The following is an 8618-nucleotide window of genomic DNA, read 5'->3' on the forward strand; positions in this document are numbered from 1 at the left end:
GCCCCGCCCCTTACGGGCTCGCGCCGGAAGCGCGCGCCCCGCCCGGAAGTCGCCCCTCCCCTCCGTGGGCGGGGCCTCGGGGACACCGCCCTGCGGCAGCTGGGTCTGGTGACGCTCCTCGGTGCATTCATTCATTCATACGTTGATCCCTTCGTCCCACACGCGCGGACCGCACGCCTGCCGCCCCTGCGGTCAGCATTCCTGCTGTCGCGCCCCAGTGGGCCCAGGCGGGGCCAGGGGCTGACAGGAGTTCCCAGCGCCCTACATCAGGGTTCCACCGGAAAAACAGAAAAGGACTTTGTAGATGGGGCCTCCAGGGATGTGTAGGAGTTCGCCAGGTGTGGGTGGTGGGCCTAAAGCAAGCGTGTAGAATGATAGCCATTCAGAAGGTGATCCTTTGGGGACCTTTGCAGTGCTGCATGGGCGGTGCAGGCCGCGTGTTTGCTGTGTACCGACCATGCCCGGTATGGGCATCTCAGGACAGGAGAGGAAACGGAGGCACGGGCCAGCTGGGGTGGGGCAGGTTTGGACCCACGTAATTTCCTCCTGCCCTGCCTGGGAGGCCGGCGGCTGTGGCACCGTGGGTTTGTTTACAGTCCAGCCAGGTTGGGAAGGCAGCAGCCTTGGGGGAGGGGAGACCCGCACGCGGATTCAGCCAGGGCTGAAGGAAGGCTGGAGAGTTTGTCTCCAAAAGAAATGAATCCCAACTTTTTGGTGTGGTTTGGTTTTTTGAGACTGAGCCACACCGTGTAGCCCAGGTTGGCTTCGAACCTACAGCGATCCTCCTGCCTCAGCCTTCTGGACGCCGAGATGACAGACAAGCACCACCACGCTCAGCAAAAGCCCCTAACTTTGCCCACCCGGTTCACCCCCTCTGCCTCGGGACTGCCCCGCCCTGCAGTGCTCGGTCTAACGACAAGCTCACTTCCCCTGTGCGGGCCTGGCAGAGGCCTGCCTTCCTTCCTGCCCCGGCACAGCCCTGCCCTGCAGCGGGCGCCCCGGGTCACGGCTCAGCACACCCCCATCCACTGGCGGGATTCCTCCAGCAGTTTCTGACTGACTTCCCTGCCCTGCCCTCTACCCCGGGCGTGGTGACATCGCTGGTGCATGTTCTTTCTTGTCTTTTTTTTTTTTTTTTTTTTTTTGGTGTTTAGAAATAGGATCTTGCTATGTGGCAACCCTCCTGCCTCAGCCTCCAAGTGCTAGGATTACAGGCGAGTATCACCACACAAGGCCTCCTTAGGTTCTGGAGCCGGCAGGGACCCCAGCCGGGCAACACTGGCTCAAGACTGAGCGGCTCCCGGCGCTCATGTCCAGGTCCCGGCGTTCCACAGCCCGGCCCGCGGCCCTGGCTCCGCGCCCCCCGCCCGCCCCCGTCCCAGGTCACCCGGGCTTCGGGGCGCTGCTGCGGGACCGAGGCTGGGACTGCGGCCCGCCCGTCGCCCCCGCCCCGCAGCGCCTTCCTCTCCTGGTTTGGGCTTTGCCTTTGTGGTTCGGGGGACGCCGCCCTCCCGCCCGGGCCAGCCCGGCTCACACACATCCATGAGGATGCGTGCGCATGCGGCCAGTGTCTGTGTCAGTGCTTGCACACCTGTGTGTGCACACGAGAGCCTCAGCCCCTGGGGGTGGATGGCCCCGGGCTGCAGTGAGGGGCGTCAGGTCCTGGTCACCTTTGGGTGTTAATTGCACCCTTGCAGCCGCCTTGGGCCTGGGCTCTGGGCCAACTCTTCTTGTTCAGGTTGTTGTTCTTGTTGTTTGAGACAGGGTCGCTATGCAGTGCAGGCTGGCCCTGCACTCACAGAGGTCCTCCCGCCTCAGCCTCCTGAGCTGGGATTACAGGTGTGCACCACCGCGCGCAGCTGAGTAAACTCATTTCACACATGGGAAAGTAGGTTCCCCGAGGTCTCAGTGGCGTCAGTGACCAGCAGGCCTGTCGGTGTGGATGCGGGGCGAGAGACTGCAGGTCTTACGACACACTTATTCCCTCATTTCTTCACTCATTCAACAAACACTTCTCCAAACTTCCCTGGGCTGGGCACTGCTGGAGCCCCTAAGTGCTGTCCGTTCTGGTCCTCAAGGAGCTGTCAACCTGGAGGAGGACAAACTGGATCTGGATCCTGGAGCTGTTAGAGTGTGAATTATGTCTGGGAGACAAGGACAGTGTTCTGGCAAAAAGAATGTTGTAGCGGGGCTTCTGAAGCATGAGTAGGAGTTCGCCAGCATTTATTAATTTAATAATAAACACCCCCACAGACAAGCCTTCTGCGCTGACTTCACCTCAGCCTGCCCCTGAGCTTGAGGAGCTAGGGCCAGATGTAGGGGACCCCTGAGGGGCTGGAAGGATTAGGGCGGCAGGAGACCCCGAAATGCGGCCGCTGTGGGCGGGGCCCGGCCCTGTGCAGGATCCGACTGGGTGGGTGGAGGCGGGGGCGGGGCCTGGGCGAGGGTCGGGCCGGACCTGGATCTGGACAGGCTTCCCCGGAAGAAGGCCCGCCAGGCCGCGACCTCGGAGGATGCTGGTGTGCCTCGGCCAGGCATGCGGAGGGCGGGCCAGGGGCTGGCGCGGGTCCTGGGTCTGGGGGGTGAGGGCAGGGCCCGGAAAGCGCCTGGTAAATACGACCACCACAGCGCCCACCCATCCGTCATCCCACCTGCTAGGGAAGCTGAGGCAGGAGGATCACAAGTTCCAGGCTAGCCTGGGCGACTTAGCGAAAAACCGCCTCAGAAGGTAACCGCAGGAAGGTCTGGGGCTGCAGCTCCGCCTAGAGCCGTGTCCCGGAAAGCAGAGACTCGAAGCGACCCTGGAGCCTGTGCGGGGACTCGCCCGAGCTGCCTCACTGCCCAGCCCGTGCCACGGGGGGCGGGGGCAAACCGAGGCCCGGGGAGGTGGCCACGTAGAACCCCGCAGCTCCTCCTGACAGAGCCACGGTGCCGCGCAGGGCCTTGCTGTGAGGGTTGGACTCCTGGCCTCAAAAAGGAAGGAGGCGTTTAGGAGCGGCCCGGATCAAACACAACCTGTGATCCCAGCACTCGGGAGGCTGAGGCAGGAGGACCGCCAAGAGCTCCAGGCCAGGCTGGCCTGCATGATGAGCCCTTGTCTCAAAACACAAAAAACAATGAAAGAGGATGCAGGGCAGAAGGAACTGCAGTCTGCCCCTCCCCTCCTTCTCCGGCGGGTCCTGGGGATGGACCCCAGGGCTCCGTGCGTGTTAGGCATGCTCCCTCCCCGCCAGCCCAGAGAACTGCTTTTTTTCTGTTTTGTTTTTTCCAGCGTTGGGGGTGGATCCCAGGGCCTCCCTACTGAGCGACACCCCAGCCCTTTTATTTTTTATTTTGAGACAGGCTCTTGGTAAATCACGAAAAATTTGCGATCCTCTTGCCTCAGCCTCCCAGAGTGCCGGGCTGACGGGCGTGTGCCAACGCGCCCGGCTTCCTTATTCTTGTGACTTGCCGTCGTGCTGCCCTGAGCTTGAGGCCCGCGCCGCCCCCGCCGTGGCCATAGGAAGCCCCGTGCGGGTCTGCGGGGCACCCTGCAGGCCTGGGCGGGGCATGGCGACCCGGCCGGCTATGTGGGAGCAGGGCCGGGGGCAGCGGGAACGTGGGGCCGGCCCGAGCGAGGGAGAGCCTCGGTGCCTCAGTTTCCCCCGTCCCTCCCGGATGGCACGTGAGAGAATGGTGAGGAGCCCTGGCTGCTTCCTTTATTAACTTACTTAGGTGATTAATTTTACAGAACCCAGCGCTAGCCCTGGGCTGCACCCCGGCCCCTTCTCCTGGGGTTTTGGAGCGAGTCTTGCCTCGTCGCTGTCCCGCAGGCTGGGCTCGCGTTTGCGCGCCTCCTGCCTCGGCCTCTGAGCGCTGCGATGGCGGGCGAGTCGCTGCCTCGCTTCCCGCTTGGAACTGCTGCGCGGGCGGCCGGGAAGCGGCGCGGCGGGGTGGGTCCGGCCGGCCGAGCAGCCCGGCTGCAGTCCCCGCCCGCCGGTCCCCTGCCGCCCGCGAAGCCGGCTCAGCGCGGGCCTCGTGCCGCCCCCTGCTGGCGGTCGTCGCGACTCGGGGCCGAGCCCGGGCCTGCAGCCCCGCCCCGTTCAGTCCGGGCCAATCCCGTTCCTTTAAGGGTCCGAACGCCCGCCGCGGTGCCATCGTGCTGACCAATCCGGTAGCTCTTCTCCATTACGGGCACCTCCCGAGCCAATCCAATCACTTCCTTCCTCGCGTTAGTTCCGCCTTGCAGCCTGCGGGACCCTGCACTTTCCCGGGTCGCCGCTGCCCCCAGCTCCTTAACTTCTTCGGGAGACATTTTTCTTTCTTTCTTTTATTTTTATGTTTTTGGGTGCTGAGGATTGAACGCCCGGCCTTCGCGATGAGCTGCATGCCCAGCACTTTTGTATTTTGAGACAGGGCCTTGCTAAGTCCCTAAACTGCTCAATCTGAGTTCGAACTTGCGACCCTCCTGCCTCAGCCTCCCAAGAGGTGCGGGGATGACGCATGCGCCCCGAAGCCAGGCTCTAGAAGGTTCTCGAGCGCATGCAGCAGAGCGCACCCACATGCTCCCATTTTCCGGAGCCCGGACCCACTCTGCTTCCCCTCGTCCCGGCCTCCGCGGCCGCTCCGTGGCTTCCTGCCCCACGCGGGACCTGGCGCGGAGCAGTGTGTCGCATGAGGGCGAGGCCGGCCTAGTCCTCGGGGCGGCCAGCCCCTCCGCATGGGAGCCACCGGGGCTGGGGTGCCCTGCCATACCCAGGGGTGGTCCCGGCCATACCCAGGGGCTGCCGGGAAGCCTGCTCTTCCCCCAGCAAAGCTGCATTTGCAACTGCTGCAAGGAGGCCGCGTCTCATCCGCCCCAAGCTTTGCGCGCTGCTGCTTTAATGTAAGAGAGAGGTCGGTTCTGAGAGTCTCCTGCCTCGGCCTCCCAGAGTGCTGCGATCCCCAGGTGCACCACCACGCCTGGCCTGCTCCAGGGACTTCTCTGTGGATTCACAGGGTGATGACGGCGTGGCAGCGAGACAGCAGAAGCCAAGAGGAGCCGGGAGTGGTGGCGCTGTAATTCCAGCACTCGGGAGGCTGAGGCAGGAGGAACGTTGTGAGTTCGAGGCCAGCCTGGGCTACAAAGTGAGCTGCATAGGGGGACCCTGTCTCAAAAAGACAAAGAAAAGGTGGGGGAAGAAACCAAGAGGGACAGAAGTCAGGGAGCAGCAGCCTGTAGAGGGCAGACGGGTCCGGACAGGGCGCTGCGGCCGGGCAGGGCACCCGACCAGCTGAGCTGCGCCCGGGCCTCCGACGGCGCTCACGGGGCAGCCTCGCGCCGGCCCGCTCCGCGCCCACCTGTGCTCGCCAGTCTCCGCGGGAAGTCAGGACCGACGCCGGGGAGGCCGGAGCAGGGCCGCAGACCCGCGACTTTGCGATCTGAGCCGGGGCTCCCCCCCCCCACCCCCAGCACAGGGCGCACCGCAGAGCGGAGTGATGCTGTGCCAGCCGGAAGTGGGGCCACTCTGAGGGGCGACACAGATCTTCTGGACCTAGACAGAGGTGGCTGCTGCACAGCACTGCGAATGCGCTCAGGGCTGCTGAGCGCCCACTTTCAAGTGGACAGAAACGGGGGTGGCAGCGCCGGGAGGCTGAGGCAGGAGGATCACAAATCTGAGGCCAGCCTGGGCTCCACAGCGAGGCACTGTCTCCGAAGCTAAAAACAAAAACAAAACAAACAATAACTCAACAGTAAAAAAAGGGGCAAAGGGAGGATGATGTCACTCCAGTTGAGGAACAGTCTGTGACGTACCTGGTCAGGACCCCCAAGCTGTCAAGGGCTGGAAGATACCGGAAGGCCGGGGAAGTGTCCCTGATCAAGGAGACAGAGGCCATCAGAAGGCCAGGAGCTTCAGAGTCGCAGAGCAGAGAGAGAGCCCCGTGGGGACCGGGTGACAGCCTCGGTCCTTTTCATTTTTTATTTATTTCCTTGAGACAGGCTTTTCCTATGCAGTTCAGGCTGGCCTGGAACTCACTAGGGAGCCCAGGGGGTGACACCCTCCTGCCTCAGCCCCCCAAGCGCTGTGATTACAGGCGTGTGCCACCACACCCAGCTATTTTGGGGGGTGGGAGACAGGACCTCATTATGTCGCTAAGCTCCAACTTCCCTCCTCCTGCCTGAGCCTCTCGGATTACAGCCAAGTGCACTATCCTTGGCTTTGACAGTTAACGTTTTTCTTCTCCGTGTGTGTGTGTGTGTGTGTGTGTGTGTGTGTGTGTGCGTGTGCGCGTGTGCAGGGGGTCCAAGGGCCTTTGCAATGAGCTACATTCCCCAGCCCTTTTTTTATTTCTGATTTTGAGACAAGATCTCACCAAATTGCCCCATGGGACTTGAACATGGGGCCTCCTGCCCCAGCCTCCCCAGTACCTTCAGTTACTGTACAATCGGGCTACAGCACCCAGTAGGCAATATTTTTCTTGGAGAACTGGACATGGTGACACATGCCTATACCGAGGAGGCTGAAGCAGGAAGACAGCCATGAGTTCAAGGCCAGCCTGGGCTACATAACAAGACTCTGTCTCAAAAAAAAAAAGAAAAAAAAATAGTAATTTTTTTCTTTGTGCTAGGGATGGAAACCAGGGCCATGCCCATACAAACCTCTCTTTTGTTCCCTTGTGTTTATTTGTTTTGAGACAAGGTCTCACTTTTTGGCTCAGGCTGGCCTAGAACTCAAAGCAATCCTCCTGCCTCAGCCTCCAAAGTTTTGGGATTACAAGTGTGGACCACAAGGCCTGGCTTATATATATTTTTAGAAATGGGTGAGAGGAGCAGGCCTCGCTCCTGCAGAAAAAACCAGGAATCACCTAGAAAGTTCAGGGCTGGGAATGTGGTTCAGCGGCACAGCGCCTGCCTGGCAAGCATGAGGTTGTGAGTTTGATTCCCGGTACCAAAAAAAAAAAACACACAGAAAGTTCATCGGCACAAACAGTCCGTGCGGAGGACCGCAGACCCTCCAGACCCGGGGGCCGCGGGCGCCGGGACCTGCTCCCTGCAGGCCCTCTGCGAGCTGCCAGCATCCCCCTCCCGCACTCAGCCCCGAGCCACCCGGTCTCCGCGAACGGACGCAGCCCTGGAGGCCGGCGGAGGCCGCGGATCCGGACAGCCTGGTTCGGAGCGGCCCCACGGCCGAGGAAGTGTCCGTCTCTTCTCTTCTCCCGCGGTTTCCTGTAAGTGGTAGGCTGGAAGTTACTCGAGAGAATTCCAGTGACTTTTCCCAGAGATGACAACAGATGAACGCCGCCTCGAGGGTTTCGGGCGTTTGTGAATCAGAGGGGAAACCAGCAGAAACAGGTGCGCCTCCGCCTCTCCGTGCGGCACACGGCGACGACCGGACGCTTCCAGGCGCCGGCAGGCCTCGAGCAGGGCGTGAGCACCGCGAGGGCCTGTGGTGCGAGGGCCCCGCGGAGCCTGGACACACGGGTTTGGGGGCCCAGCCGGCCTTACCGTGTGCACCCGCGCAGCTCTGAGAATGTTCACAGCAAACCCACGTGTGATGCAACCCACAGGCTCCCCAGCTGGAGCGGAGGTCACTAAGCAACGGGAGCACTACGCTGCCCCGAAAAGGCCGCACAGCCTGCAGCAGCAGCACAGCCCGTGCGGACAGCGGGAGGAGCGTCAAGCGCACCCCAGGCGGGCCGTGCGGATGCCGGCGTGGAGGGAAAGCAGCGCACAGGAGCAGACCTCGGCCGCTCCTCCTTCCCGGAGGAGCTGGAAGGGCAGAGGGCGCGGCCCCACTCTGCTGAGAGCGCCGCGCCTTGTGGCCTGGGGGTGGAGCTGAAGGCCTCGCACCGCGCCGTTCCAGGCCTTTTCACATGTTTTCCTTTATTCTGAGACAGGATCTCGCTAGGTCACTAAGTCGCCCGGGCAGAACTCCCACTTGCGACCGGTCTGCCTCGGCCTCCCAGCATGCTGGGGCCGCAGGTTTTAAAATCTGCATCTGTCCTTGCTGCTCTTCATTCCTTACCTGTAGCTGATGGGTAGTTCATGAAAATTCAGACGCCAGCGCTTCCGCAGCGCTCGGGCCGGGCCGTGTTAGCGTCCCACTTCCACAGGTGGGGAGACCGAGGCACAGACCGCTCAGGTGACCCCAGGTTCACGCTGGTGACCAGAGAGAGGGACGTGTGTGCCTGCGCGCGTGTGTAGGGTTTCAAACACACGCTGGGCGCTCACGGCCCTCCTCCGAGTGCGTGGGCCGGGGCTGGCGTCCGCAGGCTCAGCCCCCTGTGCCCGGCACGGGGTCGCGGCCAGCGGGTTTGTCGGGGCGGCGGCGGCACAATGAGCGGAACTGAGCTGGAGTCGGGGTCAGGAGAAGGGACGGGGTTTGAGGACTCCGGCGCAGCAGAATAAGGACTCAGGGCTGATCTGGGAGGCTGAGGCGGGAGGACCGAAACGTTGAGTTCGGCCTGGGCAACGCAGCCACTTAGCAAGACCCTGACTTAAATTTTTAAAGAAGAAGCAAAGGCCCGGAGTTCCAATAAGCCGGGCTCCGCGCGCCCCTTGGCGGAGGAGGGGCTGCGGTGTGCCGGGGCGTTGCGGCGCGAATAGGAGATCGCGCGGAGGGCGGGCGCGGGCGGGACCCGGCCTGGGCCCGCCCCGC

Source organism: Chinchilla lanigera, unplaced genomic scaffold (genome assembly GCF_000276665.1).
Source record: "Chinchilla lanigera isolate Chin_1 unplaced genomic scaffold, ChiLan1.0 scaffold00123, whole genome shotgun sequence".
Taxonomy (NCBI): Eukaryota; Metazoa; Chordata; class Mammalia; order Rodentia; family Chinchillidae; genus Chinchilla; species Chinchilla lanigera.